Source organism: Bicyclus anynana, chromosome 8, assembly GCF_947172395.1.
Source record: "Bicyclus anynana chromosome 8, ilBicAnyn1.1, whole genome shotgun sequence".
In the NCBI taxonomy this organism is placed as follows: Eukaryota; Metazoa; Arthropoda; class Insecta; order Lepidoptera; family Nymphalidae; genus Bicyclus; species Bicyclus anynana.
Window position 1 is genome coordinate 13,650,590 of NC_069090.1, and position 16,339 is coordinate 13,666,928.

At 36.8% G+C, this 16,339-nt stretch overlaps 1 protein-coding gene across 13 annotated transcripts in view; it reads right to left on the reverse strand.

The window, feature by feature from the left end:
- The window catches only part of LOC112051556 (RIMS-binding protein 2), a 52,197-nt gene that overhangs the window by 32,365 nt on the left and 3,493 nt on the right, over positions 1–16,339 (reverse strand). Inside the window, exon 1 of one of the 13 annotated variants that reach the window (XM_052882820.1) lies at positions 13,066–13,655. The exons of the other annotated variants lie outside the window; for them this stretch is intronic. The gene's annotated coding sequence lies outside the window, so the exon portion shown is untranslated. Of the gene's footprint in view, positions 1–13,065; positions 13,656–16,339 lie in introns of those variants that run through there. 13 annotated transcript variants of the gene reach the window in all.

Below are 16,339 nucleotides of genomic sequence, written 5' to 3' on the forward strand. Positions count from 1 at the left end.
TAAACTTTAAACATTACCTGTTACTTTAAATAAATACCGATTCAGTCCAATTTGGGCCGAATATTTTTTACCTGGAATTATCGAAATTTTTAGTGAATATAACAAATAAGAGGTTTTAGTCCTAACGAATTCCTAGTGATGAAGAGCTCAAAGGAAAAAAACAAATACATAAAAATGTTTTGATAAAGGAAAATAAAAGCATGTACCTATAGTATCTGTGTAACCTCTTTGTCGCAAAAGAAAATTAATGATTTTGAAAGCTCAAAGCTCGCTTACTATAACGCATGCAGCGCTGACGAACCATTTACACGGGCAATAAAGCCTACGTTCCACTTTACTGAGAGCCTTCCTACCTAACTAAACACTGTAACGAAATATAGCGAAGCATACATTAGTCGTTAAAAAACTACAGTTACATTTTACACATTACATCCACCGCACCATGTTCTGTGATCCAAAAATAATAACAAAATCAATAGTGGGCGAACAATGAACTCAACGCAACTGAAAATCGCCGTTCCGCCGCCACCCCGTCTCGGCCCGTCTCGGGCTAAGAAAAAGTGCGGTGACCTGCTACCCAGGGTGTCCCCGAGAAGGAGGGGGGCCCCCCCACATCGCTTGGCAGACTCTCCGGCGCTCGGAATTGGGATAGCAGCCAGTGCCTGCCGCTTGTGCCAGAACAACCGTCTTTCATGCTTACAGAGATATATTACGCCCCTTTGGGCATCGTTGGCGTAGAAGGAACTAACAGCCGAGCTTAATTATACTTACATGCAAATTTAATTAGAATAGCGAATGGAGTGTTTACTTAGGTAATAGTAATGGCATTTGTGTTGCGCGGATTTATTTTGTGCTGATTTTTAAATTTCTCGCTACTACGTAGTATCTACTTTGATTACCTACTTGTTTGGTTTTGTCAGAAATTAGCAAATACACCTAAAAACACATATACGAGTACCTACCTACCTATAATTTACAGGCCATGAAATACGTAACATTCAAGTGGTGCCGTATAACCTCACTTAGAATATCATACGTAAAGAGAAACTTTTTTTATCGATTTATAAGTATATATTATACTGTCTGTTTGTGGTCTAACATGAAAAATAATACGTATAGTATAGACATGTTAGGAATAATTTCTCAAAATATTGCGAATAATTATATAACCAACTTAAGACTGCCAAGAGTGTTTAAATCACAATAATTATGATGTACGTATATATTTTTCTGTAGAAGTGCGGAAAAACAACAATAAAGAAATTTTGCACAGTAGTATATAAGTGTAAAGACATACAAAATGTAGGCAACATTTTGAAACTCGTGCCACCAGGTACGAGTAAATACATTAAATTTTAAACAATAAAGAAATATTGTATGGAAGCACGATAGCAAGACAGAAACAAAATGTAACATTTCAAAACCAGGGCGAGTACGGGTAAAAAATACATGAAATTTTAAACAATAAAGGATTCCAATTTCGTAACTTTGCAGTGGAGTACGCAATAAGCATGTGCCCCCAATCCGTTTAACAGCGCTTTCATTAGAAAAGTACGGTAAACTCCTGAAACTTTCCGCGGCTCCCATCCTAATTGTTACGGAGAAAAAACCACAATGTATTTTCGCATTTATATTATAACTCAAGTTTGCTTTAATGAGAATCTCAAACATAGTATTCTTTTCGTTTCCCTTTTCAATTATTTTTATCTTAAAACTTGATATGACGAAAATAAAACCTTAATGAGTGCCTGTTCTGAAACATTTGAGAAGAGTTGCTAGACATTATATTACATATTTATCAAGATTTTCAATTAAAAGCTTGACTGCCATTACATGTGTTAAGACATTAGTCGCATTATAATACGGTTGCGATACGGGTTCTAGTATTAAAAGAAGATAAATATAAATTCAAAATGTGCTACTAAGCCAGCTTTCGTGTGGTATGTATTCTTTAATTACCTCTATAAATAGTCACTCTTCAATAGAATCTTGATGTCTCAAAGCTTTCGACTACCACGCTTGAAATAAACGCATTTGAATCAGGCTTAATCTATATGCACAAAATGTCACATTATGCAACAATTGTAAACATCGTAAATGCATAATCCATTTCCCCCCTAAAGCCTACGTCAGTAATTTTAAATTATTCTACATGAATTATTCAAAATCACTGACTCTTATTCGAAAAGAAAAAAAATATTGTTTGTATTTTAGTGTGCCTGGGTGTACTCAAACAACGCTTGAATAATTGCAACGGGGGAGAACTATTATTACGTAGGGACCCATTAAAGTGTACGGTGGACCGCACAAGAAATCGATCGCAAGTGAAAATGGCCCTTATTGCAAAGACGTTTAGAGCTACAGGATGTACGCGTTGTCTATTGTACACTTCAGTTATTGGACAAAAGCCACGGTACAAGCTCTTTAGCACAGTTAATTTGTGCAGCTACAGACTTAGCTGCAGAGTTGACAATTTATAGCTTGGATTACAGTCTGAACAAGGTGACTTAAGAACTTGTTAAATCTTTACGTAGAACTTCCGGGTTCTAGCCAGCGATATCACTGAAATATGTATGGAGGTGGAAAGCCTTGCAAAACAGTACCCTGTATCGTTATGTAGAATAAGCTTTCGTATTCGATCTATGTATTAGAAATATACATATATAGTTTAGATACATTTTTTATAGAAATCATACATCAGGATGGACGTCCACTGCAGGACTTAGGGCTTTTGTAGGGACTCAAACATAACGATCCTGAGCCAACCGCATCCAGCGAATCCCTGCGACTTTAAGGCGAGGTCGTCGTACCAGCACCTTGGGACCTTAACGTCCATCGGCTCTTCGAACTATGTGCCCGCCTATTGCCACTTCAGCTTCGCGACTCGTTGAACTATGTCGGTAACTTTGGTTTATCTATGGATCTCCTCATTTTTGACTCGATCACACAGAGAATCTCCGAGCATAATTCGTTCAAGCTTTAATTCTATACAATAACACCGGCAACTCAATGACCATAGTACTAACTCTTCCCCGGAAGAGTTCTGTCACAAAAGCTACCATGAAGTAGAGCTAACATGAAAGTTAACAAATCCGTAAAGCTAAGCCATCATAGTAATAAGTGTATGAGTATCTACATAGAAGTTACCTAATGTGTGTGTGTGTGAGTTCATATTTTTTCCAGCTTGAACATTCTGTTACTTTGCTAACTGTAACTTCAAGTGAGAAACCAGCGAAGTGCAAACTGGTAAACAAAAAAATAGACTTCAAAGATATGACATCAAAAGGAAAGACAACTTGCTGAGTGTCATCAAAAGTAATTAAATTTTTAATTGAATTGATTAAATAAATTAGGTAAGGTTTTCAATTGAGTAGGCACAGTCCGACTTCCCATTTGTCTGAACGCCACAGCTTCTTAACTAAATTACATCGAACTCTCAAATAGCTTCAATACTGAATTTTGTTAACTTTGTTGTTAGTGTGTAAAATATAAAGTTACTGAACTATTGTAACGGCGTGTGCTGGCGTAAGGTGTACGAGATAAATGTAATGTTTTACAAATATATACTCAGAGGCACAATTATCCGTCCACTTTAATATACTCGCGTCATATTAAAGTGGGCGGATAATTGTGCCTCTAAGCATATGTTGATTCCTATCTTACTTATTAAAGTCCTCGCTTAAATATCCCCTGACAACATACTTTTAAAAACTGGCTTAAAATTCTAAATTCTGATTTTTGGTTTAATTTTGGTCTGCTTTATGTTTTTCTGTATTTAATGTGTAATATTTTGTATATGGGTTTCTGGCCTGAAAACAAATGATTTTATTTATTTATTGAGCATGCTCTGTTGGATATAGAACTCGGTCTTGTCATCCAAAAACAATTACTATCAAAAATCTATTGATATAAAAAGTGTTAAGGGCGTTATTTTTAGGCATTAATACTCGTACATACGAAAGAAGATAATTTTAGTATTGTTTGGAAAATAAATCTAATGAAGGTTAGATACAGTGGCGTAGCTAGGCGTAGGCGAAGCGGGCGGCAGCGGCCTACGGCCTACGAGTAAAAGGGTCAACGCAAGCGCAAGGCGTTGTGGGGCGGGGGCGGGCGGTTTAACGGTTTTGACTTGGCTACGTGGACGTTCAAAGAAATATACTCGTTTGTTTCTTTATGAAACACAGATATAGTCTTGGAAAATCGGTAACTGTAATATATATTACATACATTCAAACCAAATAAAAATCGGTTATGTGAAAACATTACTATGTCATTAAAATAAATAAAATTGCAAGTATGCAAATTGAGTTGTTCCAATATATTTTTTTTATTTGCCATGCGTTTTTAGTATACTTTCATTAGCCAAACTATAAATAGCCGAATAAGGAAGGTAGGCAACTAATCTACATGTTTTGGTTTTGTTCGACACGAAGAGATTTTTAGAAACAGAGCAGGACAAGACACGCCATGAAAGAGCGGGGTTTCTCTAATGTAACTTCACAAATATCTAGATAATAGGTTTCACCCGCGTGGTTCCCGTTCCCGTAGGAATATGGGGCCTTCCTCGATTAATGGGCTATAAAACACTGAAAGAATTCTTCAAATCGAACCAGCAGTTCCTGAGATTAGCGCGTTCAATCAAACAAACAAACAAACGAACTCTTCAGCTTTATATTAGTATAGATTATAACCAGTGGCGTTGTCCACGCTACGCCACTGGTTAGTTGGTAGTACAACACTTTCCTAGATCGCGCTACATAATACAATAACACCGCGCGCGCACTTGCGGTGCGTTATTAGCAAAGTTTGCGTCGCGTCCGGTAATACTTCTGGTAACTTTCTATACTTTGATAGTAGCCGTTCTATCAGATAAGTTTCATGAGCCTCAAGGCGAGAGCGCTACTCATTTTTTTTTAATTCCACAACAAGTCAATAACTCAATTGGAATTATCTATGAGAACGCATCCTAACGATCAGCTGAAGGACAACCACAGCTGGAAATTGGCCTTCTGTAGGATCGTTTAGAATCCCAATAGCTGGAATAGCGACTGCGTACCGAAAAGCGCAGTGTTGGTCGCCCTATCTATCGGTCTATTGGCTGATTTTGAAGAACTCACGACGGTTCAGACCCGCCTGTAAGCAATGATCAAAAATCCATTTATGGACAAGTAATAACCATTTAACCATAATTCAACGCGGGAATGCTGCCTGCGTGATGGGCACCCTACTACGGGCGGCAAGTTTTGATAAGCAATAGACAATAAAATCTTCACCTCTCCACCATTTCAATAAATAATAATTATTTAGAAAAAAATACAACTGACTTCAAAAAACAAACGTACCCACGAAACTAAAAACATAACCATTCTTGCAGACTGGTAAAATGCGAAAAGTTAAATTATAATATTTTCTTCCTACTGATCACTTTTAAGTCGGTGCCAAGCCCGTGTGGTGTTGATTTAAGTCATTACTAAGAAACCAAAATCTTTATGATAGACTAGCTGTAGCCGTGCGGTTTTACCCGCGTGGTTCCCGTTCCCGTATGAATACAGATGAGATTAGAGAGTTCAATCAAACAAACTCTTCAGCTTTATAATATAAGTATAGAAAAGTATAGATACGCCTTGAATTAATACTCATCGGCCTTCAAAGTGATAAGTAGGTAGAAAATATTAAGTATAAGCTGTGGTATAAGTTATTGTTCGCTTTTTATTCGTAGTTTCGTGAATCTTGGAGCATGTTTTTAAAGTCGGTTGTTTTTTTTTTTTAATTTTTTGTGTAAACAATAATGTAAAAATATTCTTAAAATGAAAACTACTAAGCCAATGTATGTTAAATTTTTATGGAACCAAATGGCAACTATTCCGCATCAAACTAAAGAAGAACCACAAAAATAGGGTCATAAATCTCAGCGTTATCGGTTTAACATACCTCCCCCATAATGAAATCGGTTTAAAAGTGCGCAAATTCGGCATACAAAATCCGAAAAAACGTACCTCTAACAAAAAACGAAGTAAAAAGTGTCCAGAGATAATAGTATTACACTTTAATTTATCAAAAAACCTTCACGTGATATCGCTTTGTAGAGCAGTGGATATTCTTTTGTATAACCTAAGTTTTCTTTTGCCGCAAACATTTTGATATTAGAAAGAAGAAAAGTAACATTTCGGAAGAAAAGATAATGGATGTAGGTAATACATATAGGTATACGTATGTACAATGTATATATAACAACTATGAATCCCTAAGCACTACATATACGTAGGTACCTACAGTTTTGTACGACTAACTATGTACCTACTCTCAACGTGAGAATTTATTTTAAATTTTTTGTTTGATTCTGGACCTATTTCAGTTTAGCTTTAGCATTTTGTGTTATGTGGTTTAACAATGCTGTGTAGTTTATAGTTATGTGAACCTAATGGAAATTTTCAACACAGATAGTATAATGATAATCAATTTTAGAATTTAAACTATCGTGAGTGTTATTCATATTAATTGATTATGAAACACGGCTAAAACTTCACAGTTTGGATCGTGCCGCGATGCAAGAACCAGCTCACGACTAAGGGCCCCGTATGGGTTCGAAACTAGTCGGGCATACTCCGACCTAATATCACGTGAGTTTTAGCCGTGTTTCATAATCAATTGATAATCAACTTCTTGTTTTCCAATATAAATAATGAAATTGAATTGTAGTCTCAGGCTTTTAACTATCGCAGGCTCCTACAACAAAAAGCTACAAAAAGCACTATTATATTGGTATAATATAATTTTTAATTAAAAAAATATATATAATATAATATAGTGCTCGAAATAAAAACAAGGCATATTAAAAAGTAATACTATAGAATCGCGTATTTGATTACTTACGTGCTTTTGAAGTGCTAAAATTGCCTATAGCCTATAGCCTATTATATCGTAAGTACAATGTAAACTAAATTAATCCTTCGACCTCGTGGAATAGCCTTCTATTGAATGCTATCGTGCACAATGAAAGCAGGCACTATAAATATTATTTACCTACATGTGTTGCTAATGTTGCTAGTTGCTGAATCAATCATCCTTTTCTATTCGAAAGGAGCTTTTCAAAAAGCTTCGGTTAAAGGTTAGGCGTTTGATGATTTAAAGCAAATGTCGGGCGTCTTTAAACCTTTTCATATTTCATGTAAAATTGTGTTGATTTCACGTTGATTTGTCATACTTTCAACTTTCAAGATTTTCTCATGACGAGCTTTACTGACAGTTTTGACGACTTATCTAGCGTCAGTTAGAAAAGGAAATAACAGTTTTCAATTTTATTGGGTATATTATTTTAACTAGCGTACGATTTTTAAGGGAAGTTTTTTTTGAGGGAAGTAGATAAAATAGATGAGGGTACCTATATATTTCTTAAGGCAGATCTCGTACTACGAGTATTAAGTCTTATTATATGAAGTTAATATTTATTGCATCGTCAATTGTCATTTGTTGACATAAGCAAAGTAATGGTGAAAAGTAAAGTCATCAAAATATTTTATTACCTACTATTGGATATCTATCTACCTATAAACTAGCTAGAGTCTGGCTAATGTAAGTAGAGACTGAAATCACCCACCAAATCTAAAAAAATATTTAAACAAATTAATTTTTTTTTTGTTTGTGAATACATTACTACCTTAAGACAAGTATTAAACTCAGTTATTCCAATTTATTTAATTTAATTCGCACTATAATTTTCAGAATTTACTCCGATTTTTTTTTATTTGGCGGGCGATTTCAGGCGATACTTTCACTAGCCAAACTCTATCAAGTATGGACACAAATATCTTGCCGAATATTATAAGTATGCTATGAATTAAGTGTTCGGTGATAACTCAAAAACATTAATGTCAAAAGTGCTCAATAAAGACCGCTTTCCGCGCACCAGATAATATGATTGATGGCGATAAACGGTGATCCTTCAAGTTTCAGATGAACAGCCTTCCGGAGGGAAAACGTTCTTACATTCTCCTAAAAGGTTCTTCAACACTTGGATATCTATATTGTAAAGTGTTTATAATAGCAACTGCATATACATTCTATCTAACTATAGCTAATGCTAGCAGACAACCGCGACTACGTCCGCGAATAAAAGGGTAACAACCTTCCGCTAGGTAATAAAATAAACTCGAGTTAGTTACTCCAATTATTAATCTAGATCGGATGTTATCCAATTTGCCACAAACGTAGATTATAGTCTTGAAAAGAAATGGGTTTTTATCCCCATATTCTTACGGGAACGTAGTCTATGTGGAAACTATAGGCAAAGCTCATATTATAGAAAATAAGTTACCATAACGTGTGTGACTTGAGATTTCAAGAGAACTGGGTTTTATCAAGTGCTTCTTAAAGATGAAGTTGTCCAGGCTAATAATATATGGAACGGCTGACGCGTTTTAAATGGGACTTTTACAGGTAGATAAAGGAGGTTATTGAGCAACATATAGGCTACTTTTTATCCCGGAAAATCCATTGTTCCCACGGGATTTGTGTAAACTGCATTTCACGCGCACAAAATCGCTGGCGCTCGTAAATAAAATTTTTTCGATTCATAAAAAGCTAACAAATTGTTTCCGCTCTTATTGGAAACATTGCAAAGGTCTAAATATAAAAACACAAGTACCTATTTTTATAACACAATAGCACTACAAAGAAACCTACAAGCCCCGCATAACAATAGGTTCTCCAATAGCAAAGATTACTCTACAACAATTACACGGTATTCTGATTCTTCTCCACTGGCGTCTTTTGAAATTCTTCTTTCAACTAAATTAATTTTAAATTTTAACGGCGTTATTGCATTATCGAACACCAAATATAATAAAGTTGTTTTAATTGTTATTATCAGCCCTTTTTGACGGTTCACAATGCCATGGCCTCCCTCTTGGAACGATGATATGGAACGTACACTCACCACACTGCTCCAACGTGGCTTGGCGAAGTTAGGGTGATAATGTTAAATTTTTTAAAGTAAACTATCACATATTAGTGACTAGAGGCGTGCACTTCCTAGATGCAAAAATGCTGTAAGGACTCATTAGGAACCTGGACTGAGGAAGGAATTTTGCTATTTTGTACGATTTGTGCGTATAGTGCATACCCAAGATAAAATGCCTGTGCACGCCACTGATAATGATAATGACCTGGTCCGACGGCTTAACGTGTCCAAGGCACGGGTGTAACTATCAACTTCCTAACTTCGGGCTGAGATTTTTTCTGAACATTTCTTAAAAGAAAGAAAAGCTGAGTATTTCATAGCCAAGGACAGGGCTCAAATCCAGGACCTCGTGATCAGCGCAGGCGCTAAAATAAGATACTATTTTATTACCAATGCCACATATTTATCTAGGTATTTCATCGATCCCCCCTCCTTGGGTTAAGCTTCAAGTCCCTCATTATAAGCTGAACCTTAACCCACTGCTATAATTCTCATCCCGGAATTGGAAAGTTCATGGTATAAAAATGGTTCCGTAAAAGGTACTCAGGGGTTCCGCGAAAATTCATGATTTCCACTTGTAAATCGTTTCACTTGTGATAATATTAATTGACGTAATTCATTTTCAATTGACTTGTTTTAAAATATTGCATTCCAAAATTCCATTTTAGACACCATGTATGATACCGTAGGTACAACCTACCAGCTACAAGACGTAGGTAAGTCTTTAGTTTACTTCTTTCCTAAGCCAGGGTTCCGCCGAAAAATGGAACAAAAAGGGTTCTGAAGTCAAATGAATTCGGGAACCGCTGCTCTATGCCACTACTACATTAGACCTTTCTAACCCTAACCCAACCAAAGAATAAAGAAAGCGAATAAAGTCTCTAGAAGTGTCTATTTACCTAATGAACCACCACAACCGCGAACGCTATACTATTAAGCAAATACCATTCAGAATTTATCGTTAACTATATGATACGGTTTGCGGCCCAGTTTGGCAACGCCACCGTAGGGCCATCCATGTATTGAATATTTCACTACGCGAGCCAAGTACAATGACCGGCTTTATTCCGATTTTGTGTGGCCAATACACATAGCTGTTTATTATTCGGGCTGTGCTATTGCTGTGAAAATTGCTTCTATTTAAGCTCGAGCGAAATAAAACGAACCAGGGCCTGTAGCCATGTGGCACGTCGATTCTCTTTCTACGATCGCTAACGTTTCGAAAACTAGAAAAATGTATGGGAATGACAGATCTTGATCACGAGACCTGTCGATAGCAAATGTCATTCCCTTACATTTTTCGAGTTTTCGAAGCGTTAGCGATCGTAGAAAGAGTATCGACCAGCCACTTGGCTAGGGGGGCAGGACCTGTAGCCATGTGGCATATCGATTTTCTTTCTAAAAACGCTAACGCTTCGATAATTTAAAATGTATTGCAATTACAATCACTATCTGCAGGTCTCACATGATGAAGTTGTCGATCGTATCTGTCATTCTCATACATTTGTAGAAAGAAAATCGACTTGCCATATGGCTAAGGCCCCAGTAATATATCGAAAGCCTGTGATAACCAGACCTTCCGCATTTCATAAAAGCAGAAGTTTTGTAATAAGCATCTAGCATAGGTAAGCTTTGTATGGAACTTTATTAGGTTGCCTTTGATCTAGTTCATGGTTTCCTAGATTTTGTATGAAATATGTGTTTGGCCGCAATTTAACTAGGCAACCTATTTGCAATATGTAACTGTGAACATTATCTATCATTTATTTCATAGCACTAATGAATAACAGATGAGGGTACCTATATATTAAGGAATGCCAGATCTTTGACCATTACTAACTGTACATCGATCCGTCAATCCGTGTGTCACCAGGCTGTATCTCATGAGCCATAATAGTTAGAGAATTTAAATTTTCACGGATAATGTATTTCTATTACCACTATAACAACACATACTAAAACTAGCTAACTTAAACGTTAAACTAACGGAACCCCGAACACTTAGTACGCGAGTCCAACTTGGCCGGTATGTTTTAATGTTATCTAGAGGATATCATGAGAAGAAGAAGTCACCACGATCTAAACTCAATGGAGATAAAAAGTAATGAGAGAATATAAGAGAGACGACAAACGCCCCAGAGGTTGCGTTTGACCATCAAGTGTCAATACCTATTCAAAACTCTTTGATTAAGCAAGTCTTGAGATAGGAGTAAATACGTAAAGGATAGGACTCTACTCCGCTTACAGGCTCTCTACTTTTAATTAAACGTTTTTTTTTTTAATTTGTAAAAGGTTCACTCATTTAGGACTCAACAGTTAGTTGCGTTTGAGTTACTACATATAGAATTATAAAGGAGAATGCCCACCGGCCAATACAACGTCAGCCCCGAGAACCCAGGCATATCCCCGTATTTGGAGATACTTAATATGATGTATAAATAAGGATCTGCTTAAATAATTGGTTTAATAAAAGTATGTTTATTAAAGAAAACAACATTTTTCATCACTCTGCTAAAGTTCGCTGGTATACCATAGTGGCGAAGTAACATTTGATGCCAATGATTAAAAAAATCATTGTTTGATGCTATATTATTTTATTTGTATTGTTTTTTTTCTTTTACCAACAAGCTTAACTAACAAGAAAACTAACCAATCATAAGTCTTCAATAAATGTTCTAAAACTCAGGCTGTATGGTCAACGATCTTTGATCAAATTAAAGAAGAATTAAAAATGTCATTAAGCGTTATAGCAAAGTTTTTTTTGATAAAGTAAATATTTCATTTTTAAAGTAGAACTATCAAGACTTTTTAGATATAAGTAAATTGCCGGGTGGTTAGATAGGGTAAACCAGGGCCGGGGATAGGCATTCCCTTTTTAACCGACTTCAAAAAAAGGAGAAGGTTCACAATTCGAGTCTGTCTTTTTTTTCGTGTGTATGTTATATTCTACCTCAGACGGTGTATATATGGTACCATACCGGAACGCTAAACCGCTTGGCATCTGTACCGGTAGGGTGTTAACTAGCCAAGGTCCATGTCTTATAACAGACCAGACCTGAGCCAATTTCGAAAAAATATAATCCTAAATTGACCCGCGCTGGAAATTGAACCCTCTCTATTGAAATCCACAGCATTAGCACAGAGGTCCTCGTAAATTAACATATTCAATTCATTAATTATGGTTTATTAAGTCATTGGTGATAAACTAAAAAAGGAAAAATCTGGCTGAGTTTGTTGTGGGCTCTTCTCGGACCAAGGCGCATTTGGAACCCTCGTAACTTTAATTTTAAGTTTTCGACTAATTATTATCACCATTTTCTTAAGCATTAAATTATTACTTGACGTTTCGAAAGAGTTAGTAAATTAAGCCTATTTAAAATAAATGAATATTGATTGATTGATTGATTAATAATCTTTATCGAGATATCGTAACCGGCATATAGGTACGCTTTTCTTTTAAGTTACATTCTGCTTTAAAACTCTATTCTTATTTTACTTGCTTTTTACAAAGCATATAAATAAATATTAGATTAGATGGTTTTATCAATATAATCAGGATAGTATTAGAAAATATTTGATTTTCCTACAATTTCCTCTTATACTAGATACCTTTGTTGAAAAAATACGTTAATTAAAAACTTTTTTCATGCAGTCGCCCTTTAATATTGTATGAAATAGGTCATGAATCATTGTACGTAGACTTGAAAGTCACTGTTTAAATGAAATCAATATTTAATATCGAATATGACGGCGACCTTTATTCATCCCTACTTGTATTTAAAAAAAATATATTTAATGTCCAAAACAATAGGTTGGTTACATGATCAATAAAACTTAATATAGAATATTGATGGATCAAACCACAAAGTTCCACCTCTGTCAGGCGCCAAAACTGATATCACGTTTTCAACATATTTCGTAACGGAGCATCGTTACATTATCTGTATCACAATTACATTGAACAAAGTGTACAATTTCAGAAACTAGACGTTAACGGCTCGATCGATAAACCGTTCGCAACCGTTTCGTACGAAACCCAAGACGTCTCGACACGGTGTTACATGGAAAGACAATTGATTTTCCACAATGTGGGTGCGTGTACTTACGGTGTAAGTAGTCGAGTGCGTTTCATGGGCTCCAGGTTCACTGCACGGTGTTACAGGTTACGGAAGCACCACCTCGCGACCACCGTGCTGAACTTGCGTAACATTTATATAACGAGGCACACATCCGTGATCAGCACCGGTCAGAGAGCTGACGCACGGCTCGGGAGACCACTCCGTCCTGCCATTTTGGATTCAGTCGGAATTGGGCCAATCGCGCGGCCGGCGGTACGCGGTTCACGGCTAGGGTGTCGCCTCGGTGCTTTTCAGTGAAAATCGGATTGTCGCGAAGCTACGTTCGGAGGAAAAATAAAAATGTGTGAATCGGTCGGGCGGAGTGGGCCGGCTGCGAGTGGCACATGCCGCTCGATACGCGGGCGCGTGCGCGAGGCGCCGCCGCGTGACGTCACGCCGCGCGCCGCCGCGCTGCCTCCTCAATGGACCGACCGGTGCTACCCTGCCGAGCCAGTCACCAGTCACCACACTATACTACATAGCACCTGTTATAAAAGGACTGTAACATATTTACAGAACACTTCATATTGACAACATACCGATAAATTTACTTACACCGTAAGTATTTTTTAAATTTTCAAAAGTTTCAGTAAGAAAATATTAAAGCCTAAATTAATTAATTAACCGCCTTTAACGTCCATTTTAACACAAAAATCGTACATACTTGTATACTAATACACAAAAAAAATTCAAGAATAGGTACAATTTTCCTATTAAACATGGCACTGTACACATATTTTTGCAATTTTACAATTTGTTACATAAAATGCAGTACAAAATTCAAACCTTGTAGATTTATAGGCACGAAATATCAGTTAAGCTAAAAATGAAGGTAGGCCACGCAAAAGCACAAAAAGCTAAAAGGCTCAGTACGCAAATGCATCCTCTTGTAGCGAGAGGTTCGAACGTTACCCCCATTGCTGACACTTGACACCGCTGGGGTTCAGCAACCTGTTCACAGATCGGAGATATTTCAACTTTTGATAAAATCGCCGCGCCGCTGCATTCAAATTAACTAGCATAAAGTTTTTTGACTTCCCTCTAGCACTAAGTAATACCATACATGACTCGACAAGTTAGTATGTACTGAATAGGGAAGATATTGATTTTATTTCGAAATTTTCGAAAGCATAGTATTCATCGGATCGCGACGTTTCGAGGACAGCTAAATAGCTAACCCAGTTTGCCTTGAAAATCGTAGGAATTACAATATCTATACTAATATTATAAAGCTGAAGAGTTTGTTTGTTTGTTTGTTTGATTGAACGCGCTAATCTCAGGAACTACTGGTCCGATTTGAAAAATTCTTTCAGTGTTAGATAGTCCATTTATCGACGAAGGCTATAAGGCTATATATTATCCCCATATTATTACGGAAACAGGAACCACGCGGGTGAAACCGCGCGGCGTCAGCTAGTGTACTTATATTCTGACAAGTTCGTCGATGACACTCCCATGATATGCGGCCGACGGGGGGAAAGACTACGCGGGTGTGAAATCGTGCGTGCGGGGAAGTGGGGTGCATCAGTCGTGGGTTTTTCATTCATCGCTACACGCTTCCGGCCCGCGCGGACCATCGGGAGTGGTACGAACGAAGTTGCCAAGCTGCATTTTAGAGTTTTATTGCATAAAGTAAAATGCATTTTATTCATTATAGTAAAGGTGCACAAGTGAAGTGAAAGTTGAATAATAGTGTTTTATTTGTTTAATTCGATTTTCTCGGTGGACTCTAGCAAAAATTTTAGTAAGGTTGCCTTCGCCTTATTAAAGCACTAGCGAACAGCCGTGACTCCGTCCACGTGGAAATCAATGTAAACTTTCAAGACCTATTTCGACACTTTAGAGTTTAAATTAAAAAAAATTTTGAACGACAGTATATTTTACATTTTCTTTATGATTTATGAACAGATTTTTAAATTTGTAACTCTAAAAATGAAGGACTTTCCATACACCTTTCAACCCATATTTCACCCCCTTCTTATTTTATTTTCGCAATAAAAAGTATCCTATAACCTTCTCCGTATTATGGTCTTAAACCGTGATAAGTTTCATTTGAATTCATTTAGTAGTTTAAGCGTGATGCCCGAATAAGAAAAAAAACACGGACAGACAGACATTCGTATTATAAATATAGATTCTAGATGGCGCTGGCGTCCGTTATGCCACGGTAACGTTTGGTGTTACAAATGGTAAACAATAAAAGTATATAATAATAAGTAAAATCTCAAATTGCGAATTAATGTATAGAATTCGACCAGTTTTATTATAAGTATAGATGACATGACTTGACTATGACTGACTGACTGCCAACGACGGACGATGGACTATATTTGATCACTATCGCCCTAAAGGGCAAATTACTTGATAAAAATTATTACTTTATCACTGGCTAAATGTGATGCAAAGCCATATTAAAATTAAAAAAAATAATAATAAATAAATAATAATTAAAAAGTCGGCTAACCCGACTTTTTAATTTCATTTCGTAAATTGGTCGGTGTTGTGTCAGTTATCTCACTAGGTGTTAAAAAATACTCTTAAAGAATAGGAGATCCGCAGAAGAACCAAAGTCACCGACATAGCTCAACGAGTTGCGAAGCCGAAGTGGCAATGGGCGGGGCACATAGTTCGAAGAGCCGATGGACGTTGGGGTCCCAAAGTGCTGAAATGGCGACCCCGCACTAGTAGTCGCAGTGTTGCCCGACCCTCTACCAGGTGGACTGACGACATCAAGCAAGTCGCAGGGGTTCGCTGGATGCAGGTGGCTCAGTAACGTGATGTTTGGAAGTCCCTACAAAAGGCCTGCAGTGGACGTCCATCGGCTGATATGATGAAGATGATGATAATATAGAATAGAATCACATGACAGTATAGTAGAAAGTTTTTGTGTAAGTATTTTTACTACATTAGCAACTACTGAACTGATTTTTGTATTAGAGATGGATCCCCTGGATTAACATATAGGCTATTTTTATCAAGGAAAAATCGAATACCGAGGGATATATAAAAAAACCGGCCAAGTGCGTGTCAGAATCACGCTTTGAGGGTTCCGTACAAACCTGGGCGACTATTCCGTCCGACTTTCGGAGACATCTTTCTCTGTTTAACACGATACTATAGAAAGAGAAACATAGAGATGAATTCGAAACTAGCACTTGCGAATTATTCAAAACATTGTTTCAAAACATTGTGTCGATAAAAGTTATGGTATTTTTATTGCTAGTTTTTAAAGCTTAAATGCATTGTGGTTTACAGAATCAAT